The sequence below is a fragment of the Anas platyrhynchos genome, chromosome 3, assembly GCF_047663525.1.
Source record: "Anas platyrhynchos isolate ZD024472 breed Pekin duck chromosome 3, IASCAAS_PekinDuck_T2T, whole genome shotgun sequence".
Lineage (NCBI taxonomy): Eukaryota > Metazoa > Chordata > Aves > Anseriformes > Anatidae > Anas > Anas platyrhynchos.
The window spans coordinates 80,279,426-80,290,631 of record NC_092589.1 but is presented as its reverse complement, the minus strand read 5'-3'; the positions used below and the strand labels follow the sequence as shown (position 1 = coordinate 80,290,631).

General features: G+C 33.1%; 1 long non-coding RNA gene across 1 annotated transcript; it reads right to left on the bottom strand.

The window, feature by feature from the left end:
• Nucleotides 1–9,401: 9,401 nt before the first annotated feature.
• LOC119716505 (uncharacterized) lies at nt 9,402–11,004 on the bottom strand. Its single transcript, XR_005264640.2, has 3 exons — nt 10,912–11,004; nt 10,438–10,472; nt 9,402–10,351 (listed from the first exon to the last, which is right to left on the bottom strand). It is a non-coding gene; the product is annotated as an uncharacterized lncRNA (long non-coding RNA).
• Nucleotides 11,005–11,206: the final 202 nt, after the last annotated feature.

Here is an 11,206-nt window from a genome sequence, read left to right as displayed (position 1 = left end):
AATAATTGCTTCTTTGTGCCTCACAGATTAAATACATGCAAATATATACATATATCTCTAATAGTATTTATAATTTCTTGTATATGAGCTTACATTATGTAAAGATTTTCAGAAAGCTAGGTCCTGATTCTTAAACTAAAAGACTGCTTTTGCTCTAATGCTATGAGACAGGAGGTAGCAGCCAATGTTTATATTATTGATTAATCAGGTACTGAAGGGATTAGGCTCCAAGACTGTTTAGCACACAAAAATCCATACTTATTGCATTAAAACAGATTTTGAGACCTTGTTTATTGGTTATATCCAGTGTCAGGCCTCTGCAATTTATTCAAGCTGAAATGTCTATATTATATGTGAACATAAAGCAATCTGTTAAGAAGAATATCTAATGTGGGTGACACAACAGCAAATAATTGTAGTAAAATAAAGGTCAGTAATTTAAAAAGACCATTTATGCAAACACTTGTAAATTTATAAAACTGCTTAAACATTAAATATATTGAGTAAATAAAGATGAAGTTTGGACTATGCCCAATTTTGGCTACTGTTTTCTTTATTTCATGGATTTTCTGTTAGGAATTTGTTTTGTAATTTTCATGAATAAAAAATAAATAAATAAAATCATGGGCTTGTCCATAACTTCTGCATGTCTACTCAAATAGAACAATGTGTGTTATTGCTCTTCAGGATGTGATGTACTGGCCAGTGAAAGCAAATACTGTTTGCTGTTTGAAAGAGAAATTGTCATAGGTACTCAAGTGTGTTGAAAGGCATGTGTTTTTATATGTATAGCTGTGTATGAGAGACATTCTGAGCATGAAAAACCTTAAGGAAATATGGGGGAAAAATAAATAAATAAATAAATAAATAAATAAATAAATGATAAATTATTTATTTAGTGAATTTCATCTCTTGCCAAATCTGTGAACATTCTGCAAGGAGAATATTGTGTTTTCAGATTTGTTCCATCTTTTCTGTAATTTGATATGCCATTTGGATTCTTAAAATAGTATGGTTTACACAATAACCTTTTTCAGCTTTGTACAAAAAAAGTCATGACAATCCCATTCTAAGTTATGTATAGAAATTGGGTTTGTATTACTAACAAAGTTGTAGAAGTTTTTACTCAGTAAAGTTTAGAAGTTTTTACTTAGTAATTGTTTTTCTGACTTGAAGTTCAATCTTATTTGTAATATTGCACACATTTGCCTGGAACACATAATCCTACTAATAAAGGATATGCTCTTTTCTCTGTGTTTCTCCTCTGAAAAATTAATCCAAGGAGAATTTTTGGTCATACTTTTTCCTGTTTTGTTGTTGTTGTTGTTGTTGTTTTGGTTTGGTTTTCTGATTGAAACTGCGGTATACTTAAAACTTATATAATAATATTTTCTGTACAATTAAGTAGTTAGTGGTCTAGCTTCTTTTAATGTTATTCTTCCCAGCATCAGTAATTGGCTGTATTTGGCAGCAACAGTACAGTCTTCATGACTTTCAGTCTTCATTTTGTTTTAGAGGTCAACAAAGTAGTGTGTTGGAGAGAACATTTTTATCTTCTCCAAAATCATCATATTCTACATATCTTACACATTTCCACTATGCTTCCCTTTCTTTTCAATCTTCTTATTCTGCTTAAGTATCTTGTTTCTGGAAGTATGTAATATTGTTTTCCAAAACTATGTGCCTTGGTTGAAGCTTTACCTTAACGTAGATGTAATTTTAGACAATAGTTTTAAGCTTCCTGCTGCTTGATGCTGTTGCTCATATCCTTGTATTTCCCACCCATAAGGACTTCATAAAACAGCCCATGCATATACCTCAAACAAGTAGGTGATTTTACGCAAGACACGTTTCTTTTCTACAACTGTTCTTGTAATTCTGTTTTCATTTCTATAAATTATTGTCGAAAAGAATCTTCATACAAAGTCATGGCTTGTCATTTTGAACTGTGAGTTCTTTAGTGCAAATGCCCTTTATGCTGAAATGCTTTATTCTGATTCCTTACCTTCAATGTGGGACTCCATTTTATGTTGCTGAGAGCTTTGTTGACAGGCAAAATTTCACTCCTTATATTAATATAGTTTGGAAGTTTTTAGAAATGCTTTCTTTGGGGTAACAAACGTATTCAGAAGTAAAATTGCCTTTTTTCCTACTTAGCTCAAAACTCCTCCTTACTGACATAAACTGGAACAATAAAAAATAAAAATTAAAAAAATGTATTCAATGTAAAAACATGGAAATTAAAAATTTTTATTCAACGTAAAAACATGGAAAGCAAACTTTAGTATACAAATGTTGATTCCAGCTAGCACCTGAGATCATGTAGAAAATATTTCCCTATGTAAACAAGGTATAAACAATAAATATCAATTGAAAATTGTTTAGATACAGAAATGTTTCAGGTTAATCAACTCTTTGTGAGGGAAGGCAAACAGAGAATAGATTTGTCCTTTTAGGAGAAGTATTGACTACCCCAACACAATTTATTTTCTTTACATGGGTAGCTGTGGTGTTTATAAAGGAACTACAGATAAACTGAAATTTTAAATACACTCAATACTGGACTCCGTGAAAATAAATAAATTTGGAAAAATAAGTATTATATTGTTCTTAACACACAATTCATGTAAAATGATGATAAGATGAACACTTCACTGTGGCAAATGCTAGTGTATGTGTTCTGAAAGTACTTTGTACTCTTACTCTTTATTTATCTTCTTACTGATTTGTATGTTCCAATGTCTGATCTTTCTAGTGTGTAGATGATATTAAAAGTATTGTCTTATTCTAGTATCTTTCTGTATATATCTAAGAGAAATATCACACACAAAAAATCAATTTATTTTTGTTTTTGCTTAGTTTTCCAAGTTTCACTTTATTGCCAATTCACGTTAGTTAATGTCATTTTGTGATTTTTTTTTTAGTTACATGTATATTTCAGTAATAAAATAAACACTTAAAATATAAAAATGTATTGAAGTATTTTGAAAAGAATATAAAATATGAAAGACTCCATAAAATACACATTAAACAGAATATTAGAAAATACTTGTTGGGTTTTATTTTATTTTTTTCCCTACTTACACAGTCTCACAAGAATTTAATTAGTAGGATGATTTGCAAAGTTTAAATTAAGAAAAAATTCCTTTTAACATCCTGATTGTTTTTTTTTTGTACTCATTATCTTTCTCTTCAGATAAATGTGAATGTTACTAAAAATAAAAATAATAATAAAAAAAATATACAACCAGGAGGACTTATCTTCCTGAGTGCATGCTGGATCTAATCATTTCTTCTACTCTACTTCTGTCACACAAACTAGCTCTTGGATAGTGTTACCAAAGCTGAATGCAAAATTATCAAAGTGGAATAAATTCCAGCAATCTTCCTCCTCAATATACATGTACAAACAAAACAAATCAATCAAACAAACAAACCTTGAATTTGGTTCTCTTTGGAAGTTTGCAGATTCAGAGGGTGACAAAAATGGGCAGTTTGTCTTCTAATGTAATATGAATGCCATATATAAAGTTACTTGAGAAGATGCAAAATGTTTATAAAAACTGTCAGAGATAGCAAAACTAATTTGTAGCATGTGGCATGCGTGCTGTTGAATCAAAAAGTTTGTCATATACCTACAGTTTGGCTGTAGAATGTATGAGAATACAAATTTTGCTGATACATTGCAGCTGCAGCTCAACTGAATGTGAAATGCTTTGATTTGCAAAAATTCACACCATGTGCCAGAGAAGAAGAAAAAGGAGCATTACAGTCTCTATTTTAATGTCACTGAAGGTGAACTACTCTGATTTTGCAGCTGCAGCAAATGCGGTAAGTGAAGCATCTCAGCTCTTTTGGAATGCAAATCCAAATGGAGGTAAATATGACCTAGTCATGTTTCACAGGAATGTGGGATGGAAGTCTGCCACAGCTAGAGAGACACTGGTAAAGAAGGTGGGAAGGATTGGCACATAGCACTGATGGTGTTGAGGGATGTACGTGAGATACACATGCTTCAGGAAACAAAACACTTGGTATGGCTTGGTGTGGACTTTAACAACTACTGAAATATGCAATATGCATTTATTATGCTCTTTTTAAAGGCTCTCTCTTGACCAGAATACTTCAAGAACAGTGAATCTTCCTCCTCTCTAAGACTGAATGCTCTCCAGTAAATATAAGTGAAGTGGCAAAGAATTATAAGTAAAGAAGTGGTGAAGAGTTTATGAAAAGAGACATAAAAATATAACTTGAAAATAGGCTCATTCAGCTCAAATTGCAAGTGAAATCCTGACCATATATCAGCTATAAGTGAGCCTATGTTCTACAATATTATAGGCTTTTTTTACTTCTCATGTCTCCACATCAGCATTCTCAGGAAGAGTCCATAAATGGATTCAGATGTTATCTAGTAAATTAATTTTGTCCTACAAACCATGCATTATCTTCTTATGTGATGCCATTTGGGTCAGATTTGCTGTCTGTTACTTGTTTTTTTATTATTTTTATTTTTTTTTTTTTTACTTTTTCATTTTGTTTCCATGAAACCGATGATTAAGTAAATACTCAGTAAACAGATCCAGAAGTTGAGATAATTTCCATTAACTTTAAGTTAGGTGCATAGATTTTCTTAAGAGCAAAACATCTTTTCAATTATTTTAAAATGGAATCATGTATACATAGATTTCTTACTAGAATAAGTTCCATGCTAATTTTTAATATAGATACACATTTTTCTGATTTTCCTACAGAGCTGAATAATTTCCTCATTAGGATTTGAAGAAAACTGGCCTTGACTGTATTGCAATATTCTATGCCAAACAGGTATTTGATGGAAACTACATCGTATATTCTAAAATAGTAAACTCTTATTATGATCTTCTGTAATGAATTCCCTAATAAAGCCATCATACATATTTAACTTGAAGTCATGCTTTCACTGTGGGCAAGACTTCCTATGTTCTTCAATTACTAGTTATTCTACTTTAAATTGGTTCTACTAAGAAAGATTTATAAGCATATCAATTCCAAATATCTAGCATCATCAGGTTAAATAATATAGATATATATGTCTCCCAGGGATCATTCAGAGTAAATATTGAAAGATATACAAATACATTGATATTTAAGAATCAAATTATTCCAAAGTAATGTTAATCAGAGCATGCTGGGCTACAAGGAACCGTTTCAGTTCCATTTTCAGAGTTTCATTAAAATGATATTATGAGGCTGATGAAGCATTAGGGACTGACTGCAGCCCCCAATACCTGTTCCCCTGTGTTGCTCAGGGGGATGACATAGAAGAGGATGTATGAGTGGGAAAGTGTTTTCAGTTTGCTTTTAGCTTCTCACTACTCTAGTCTGCTAGTAATAGGCAGTAAATTATACTAATCTCCGTATGCTGAGTCTGTTTTGCCCATGACAATAACTGGTGAGTGATCTCCCTGTCCATATCTCAAGCCTTGAGTCCTTTCCATCATATTTTCTCCCCCATTTCCCTTTGAGGAGTGGAAATGAGAGAGTGGTTGTAGTAGAGTTCAGCTGCATAGCAGGGTAAAACCACCACACTTGACACCTGCAGTTTTATTGGAAAGGAGGGCTGTCATCAGCTTCCTACTGTATGAAACACTGCAGACTTCTTTCTTGCCTTGGAAACAGAAGACATATTGATTGACCCTAGTAAATGCCCTATCATACAGATTGTACAATGCCGTGTTGTTATTTTCCCATCAGAAGTTACCAAATGAGGCCTGGATATTTTTCTGCAGATTAGTGGGAGAGAGAAAGTGTATCTTCATGAAGATCAGTCTCTATGCTGCTGCTCAGGATTCTTCTGGATAGTGGGGAAAAATAAATAAAAAGCTCTAATGTTTATCTCAGGATAATGATGATGCTGAACTTCGAACTTATTTATGTGGCAACTCCTGTAGGGTGCTTACATAGCAATGCTAGCAAAGAGTAATGTTCTGCGAGACTTTATTGTCAGCAGCAAGATCTGGTTCAAGTTTAAGAAAATCACTAAAAAAAAAAATAAAAAAAATAGAAATTTGCAAAAATTATACTGAACAATATGATGATCAACGAGACAGTTCTGTTCAGTTGCACATACAAATCACATAGATAACAAACTGCATTTTTATTAGTGGGAGAAGATGAAAGCTCTGACAAGATATGTTAAGAAAAACTCGTTAACAATTTATAGTCTCCTTCTTTTGGAGACATAACTGTTGGGTACTCTGCTTGTCTCCCCCTTACCACAGCTACTGTGTCAGATGTTTCAGGTTTGCTGAGCAGCCAGGCCTGGCTCAAGCTGATGTGACCTGTCTGCTTGGTATGTTTCTGTTGATTACTCTAACGTCTCTACTGTGCCCAGGAGCTACCGCTGGGCTTCCATCATTCTTGACTGTTGACCACCCATATTAGCCTGCCTTTGCTCTGTGTGACAAGACATGATGGAGGCAACTATTTTAAAAGATGGCATTGGAGTGAGGCTTCTGGGACCCAGAATGGAGAGGAATTTCAGGCAATGCTTGGCGTTCCCTAACAGATTTGCCTGGATTGGATTCAAATATCATATTGCTCTGCCTTCTCTCTTCTCAATCTGTTGAAAAGACTTATACAGCCCAGTATAACTATGATGAATCAAATATTTACTCCTGTGTTTTTGTTTTCTCCTGAATGACCACACACTTTTGAGCTAAGAGGTCTCATTGTAGACAGATCTTTTTTTTTTTTTTTTCATGATTCATGTTTATGAGGAACATATCCATACTTCAGATAATCTGTAATCTGTAATAATTAATCTGTAATCATTTTTGATGTGAAAAGCTTGATATACCTTTGTTATTGTTTTTCAAATATTCATAAAAATTAAACAATGAGGTTAATATATAAATTTGTCTAACATCACTTATCTTTTGAGTTTTAACTGAAGATAAGTCTCAAAAGCCAGGAGAGCATGATTTTGGAAAATTTCAAAAAAAAAAAAGAAAATCGGACGTTGTATGACTTTTTTTATTTGAAAGTCCTTTTTCATGAATTGCTTTCTGGAGAGCTTTATATTTACTTTTTAATTGGGATCTTCAAAATTTTCATTTAGTTTTAGTTATTTTACTTTTTTATCATCTCAAAGTATTCTAATGTCTTGCTTGAGGCATATGTAACAAAGAATTATAAATTAGATAAAGGAACAAAGAAAAAAAAAAAAAAAAGAACTTGAAGAACTTGTAAGAGAAAGAACTCAATGCATCAATACATACACTGAGCCAGTTCCTGACTTGAAACTTCATACACCAGAACTCATAAAAACATAAAGGCTGATTGAAAGATTTTCAAAATTAAAAAAGTCATTTGTCTTTAGAGAGAAACAATGACAACAACGACAATAATAATAAAACAATAAATAATATTAATAATAATGGCAAGCAAACAAGTTGACAGATTCGTATAACATTACTCAAAATGAGCAGTACCCAGCTTGGCAATAACCATAAATTTTAACTGCACCAAAAGAAAAGTAGGATCTTTAAGTTCTCATGGCCTAGGGTAAGACATGAGGATCTCAGAATGGAATCAAAAGGACAGTTCTGTACATTATAAAATGAAAAGAAATTGTGAAGTTGCGAGCTACAAGACCACAACGTTCACTGACATCTCTTCTCCTTTCTTCCCATTGCAGTGTGATACATGGATTGCAGAGGAAATTTGAAGACTGAACTTAACTCTGACTAACTGGAAAGATCAAGTGGCTGTGAAGTCACTGTTGCTCCTGTTGTTCTTGGTGTATAGGAAGATTACCTTGGTGTCACATATATATGTGTGTGTGTGTGTCTGTGTGTGTCATCCTTTAGAGTTGATGCAAAGTTGAAGGGACTGTCTGTAGTGAACAACCCAAAAAGCTAAGTATTTTGATAGCCTACTCTATTTATGAATTTTTTTTTTTTTTTTTTTTTTTTTTTTTTTTTTATCAGAGCAAGAGAGGAAGGTGCACCAATTTATGTCTTGATGACCTGCTTGTCTTTTGGGACAGAAACATTACAAGCCACTGGTTCAAATACAGGCTGCCATTTAAAATGATAGAACAAAGAGAAATAACTGAAAGTAAATAAAATTTGAATTCACACAGGTATAAAAAGACCTTTTTTATGAGCAAGTAGTTATAAACATGACTCTGAATAGTTTGTGAGGCAAAAATAATGGGCTTGTTTGAGAAGCAATTGAGTTGCTTTCTGACAAAAATAATGTATTAGGAGATTAGTCTCCAAGGGGTGGATAACCTTTCCAAATTCTAAGTATTTCTTCTGTTCTCATGTGTGAGTTTACAATCTGTTAGTCTCAAAATATATCTGCAAACCACAGGCCCACCTTCCTGACAGTTGCTCAAACAACAGAGCGTAGGAACAGAGAAAAGCTGTGCACAATCACCCACCCAGCAATTTTGAAAAGCTTGCTAAGTTACTCATACAATCCAGAAATGCCAGTCAGAGCAAAGGGGGGGATTGGAGACAGTGGGGGAGAGAAGTCTCTTAAAGTGCAACATTTGCAGCACACCCTAGAAAACTAAAGGGGACAATTAGTATAATTGGTTTGAAATCATTTCAGCACAGTCCTAAAGACAAAAGAAAAATTGTCCTTCAGAAATGGGACTTTATTGTTCAGATGAGTATAGAGATGAACAATGAATTCTATCAGTTTTGGAAACAACATTCCTTCTCCTTCATACTGGACCATACATTATTAATGAGCCCTATTTTTGAGTGTGAAAGAACTGTTTGAAAAGCATTAACATAGTCTATTGGATGTGATTGACACTGTCATCTCTTTCTTTTTGCTGTTGGCAAGAGGCATCCCTGTAGATTTATGTGCATCTGGACATTACTAATATTCTCCTTGTTATGCACTCTGGGCAGCTGTGATATGGAAATTTCTAGCACAGTTTCTAAGGGGGGAGTTTACTGTTGCTATCTGCACACACAAACAGGATTTTTTTTTCTTTTCTCTAAGATTCTATCAGTCAAAAATGTCTGGTTCCTTAATAACTCTAATCTGTTTTCAACATACGCACTTTTTAAAGGAATTTCAACAAAATTACATGTATTCACCATATATTTACAGTGACTTTCTAAAAGACAATTTAGTTTCCAAGACTCACATCTGCCTCTGTTTTAACTTCCAATTTTTTGACTTGATTTTTTTTTTTTTATTGGGTTGGTGCATCAAGTATTGCAGCTAGTGTTTACCAGCTAGGGATTACCTGAACAAACAAATATCTCTGATTTGTCAGTGTAATGGTTTTTAATCACAAAAATTAAGAGTAGTGAAATTAAGAACAATTGAAAGAAAATATCAAATGACATACAAAGCAAAATAAAAGTAACAGAAGTTATGATTTATTTTTCCCCTCAAGGAAACATTATTTATTCTGTTTTTATATGAAGATTTAGAATTATTTTAATTTCTCAGATCATATAAGAAAATATGTCATCATTGTGTATACATGAATGTTGTAATCTCTAGCAAGGAGAGGAAAAACCCATATAACAGAGTGAAGACCAATATTAAACATGAATGAACATGTAAATTTTTCATGAAGACACTGATATGAAGGTTTAGGTTCTAATCTAGATTTATTAGTCTAACTTTTATGTATCTGTGTAACTATATAAAATAAGATACAGTCAAATATTTTATTGGTAGAGGGGTGCATCATTATCGTTTTGGCTATAATTTTTTAACATCTTTTAAAGATAATTCTCTTGCTTCTTAGCTGTCTCATTAGAGCTCCTAACCCAAACAGAACTTAATGTGAAGGATGTGTCTGAAGTGTTGGAATATGACAGAAGGAATATTCCAGCCCAAGTCCCTTGGGCTGGAAGATAATTGAAGTCAATATTGTTTTAAAATATGTTTTTATATCTACAGATATTCTATACATTGAGATAAGACAGAAGCCAAGAGTTTGGAATTCTGAAGAATTACCTTCCCGTCTGTTCTTCTGTCTCTGTATTCATGAAGTATCTTGCTTCACCACTGTTTCCTTTACATTGGACCTTATGAAATACAAGTTTGTGTCCAGCTATTGAAGACGCATGAGCAGCTGCTTTCTGCTCACTGTAAGCAGGTCTGCTTTTTGAGTCCACCACCTTCCCCAGAGGTCAAGCTCATCTTCTCTATGGCAAGCCCATTGTTGGCCATCCCAGGCTGTGAGAGTTCAGCATGGAGTTCGTTCCTGCTTAGCAGCACAAGGAATTGCCACCGCTTCACTAGACAGCCTAATTATACCAATCAATCAAATAAAATAATTCTCAAAGTTGGAAGTGGAAAGGTTATAACTCATAAAGACATTAGACATCTGAAAATACAAGGAAAAAAAAAAAGTCAATATATAAAAATAAATTAAAAAAAATACTTATCAAACAAAATATGCTTGAACCATACCTCTCTGATGATTTCATTTCTTGGGGGAGCCAAATCTAAGTGACATTTAGAAGATTTAAATTTTAAAAACCAGTTATAAGTTAAAAGACTTAATACCTTTCTTTTTTATATATGTTCTGAGTTTTAGTGATTTTAGGCTCGTAATAATATGACTTCAGTGACTACTTCATAGTAGGAAACACTACTTCATACAAAATGACTCTTGAAAAGCATAAGATACTTAGACACAGAAAAATTAGCATATATATATATTTAAGATGTATTTAACATTCATATGTTACTTCTCCATTTTTATTTCCACAAGTCTTGCTTGTGGTATTTTAAAATTCTACTCAGTAATCATATTTAAGGGCCACATGATATTATTTTGTGGTTATTCCCACAGGAACAGACAGGTAAGATAAAACCTCTTTATCCTCCATTGAGAAATTTCTTACCAATTCTCCTGCTTGTCATAAAAAAAGTTTACTTTACCTCATTAGCAGAAGGAAGAGTGGTTGTTGTACTGGAAAGAGTTGTACTGGAGAAAAAAATGTTGTACTGGAATCATGGTATTCTTCTGCGTGGTCAGCTGTGCTGGATTAAATGCTGCCCAGAAACTATTCCTTGCTGCTTAAAAGAATCCAGCTCCATTCTTTGATGTTTCTGAAGACATGACAATTCAAAACCAGGATTTACTATATGAATTCCAAAAATCTTTGCTGAATGACTTGACTTTACTATGCGTGTCAAAATATCATCTTCACATGTGACTGTAGAAAAAAAAGTA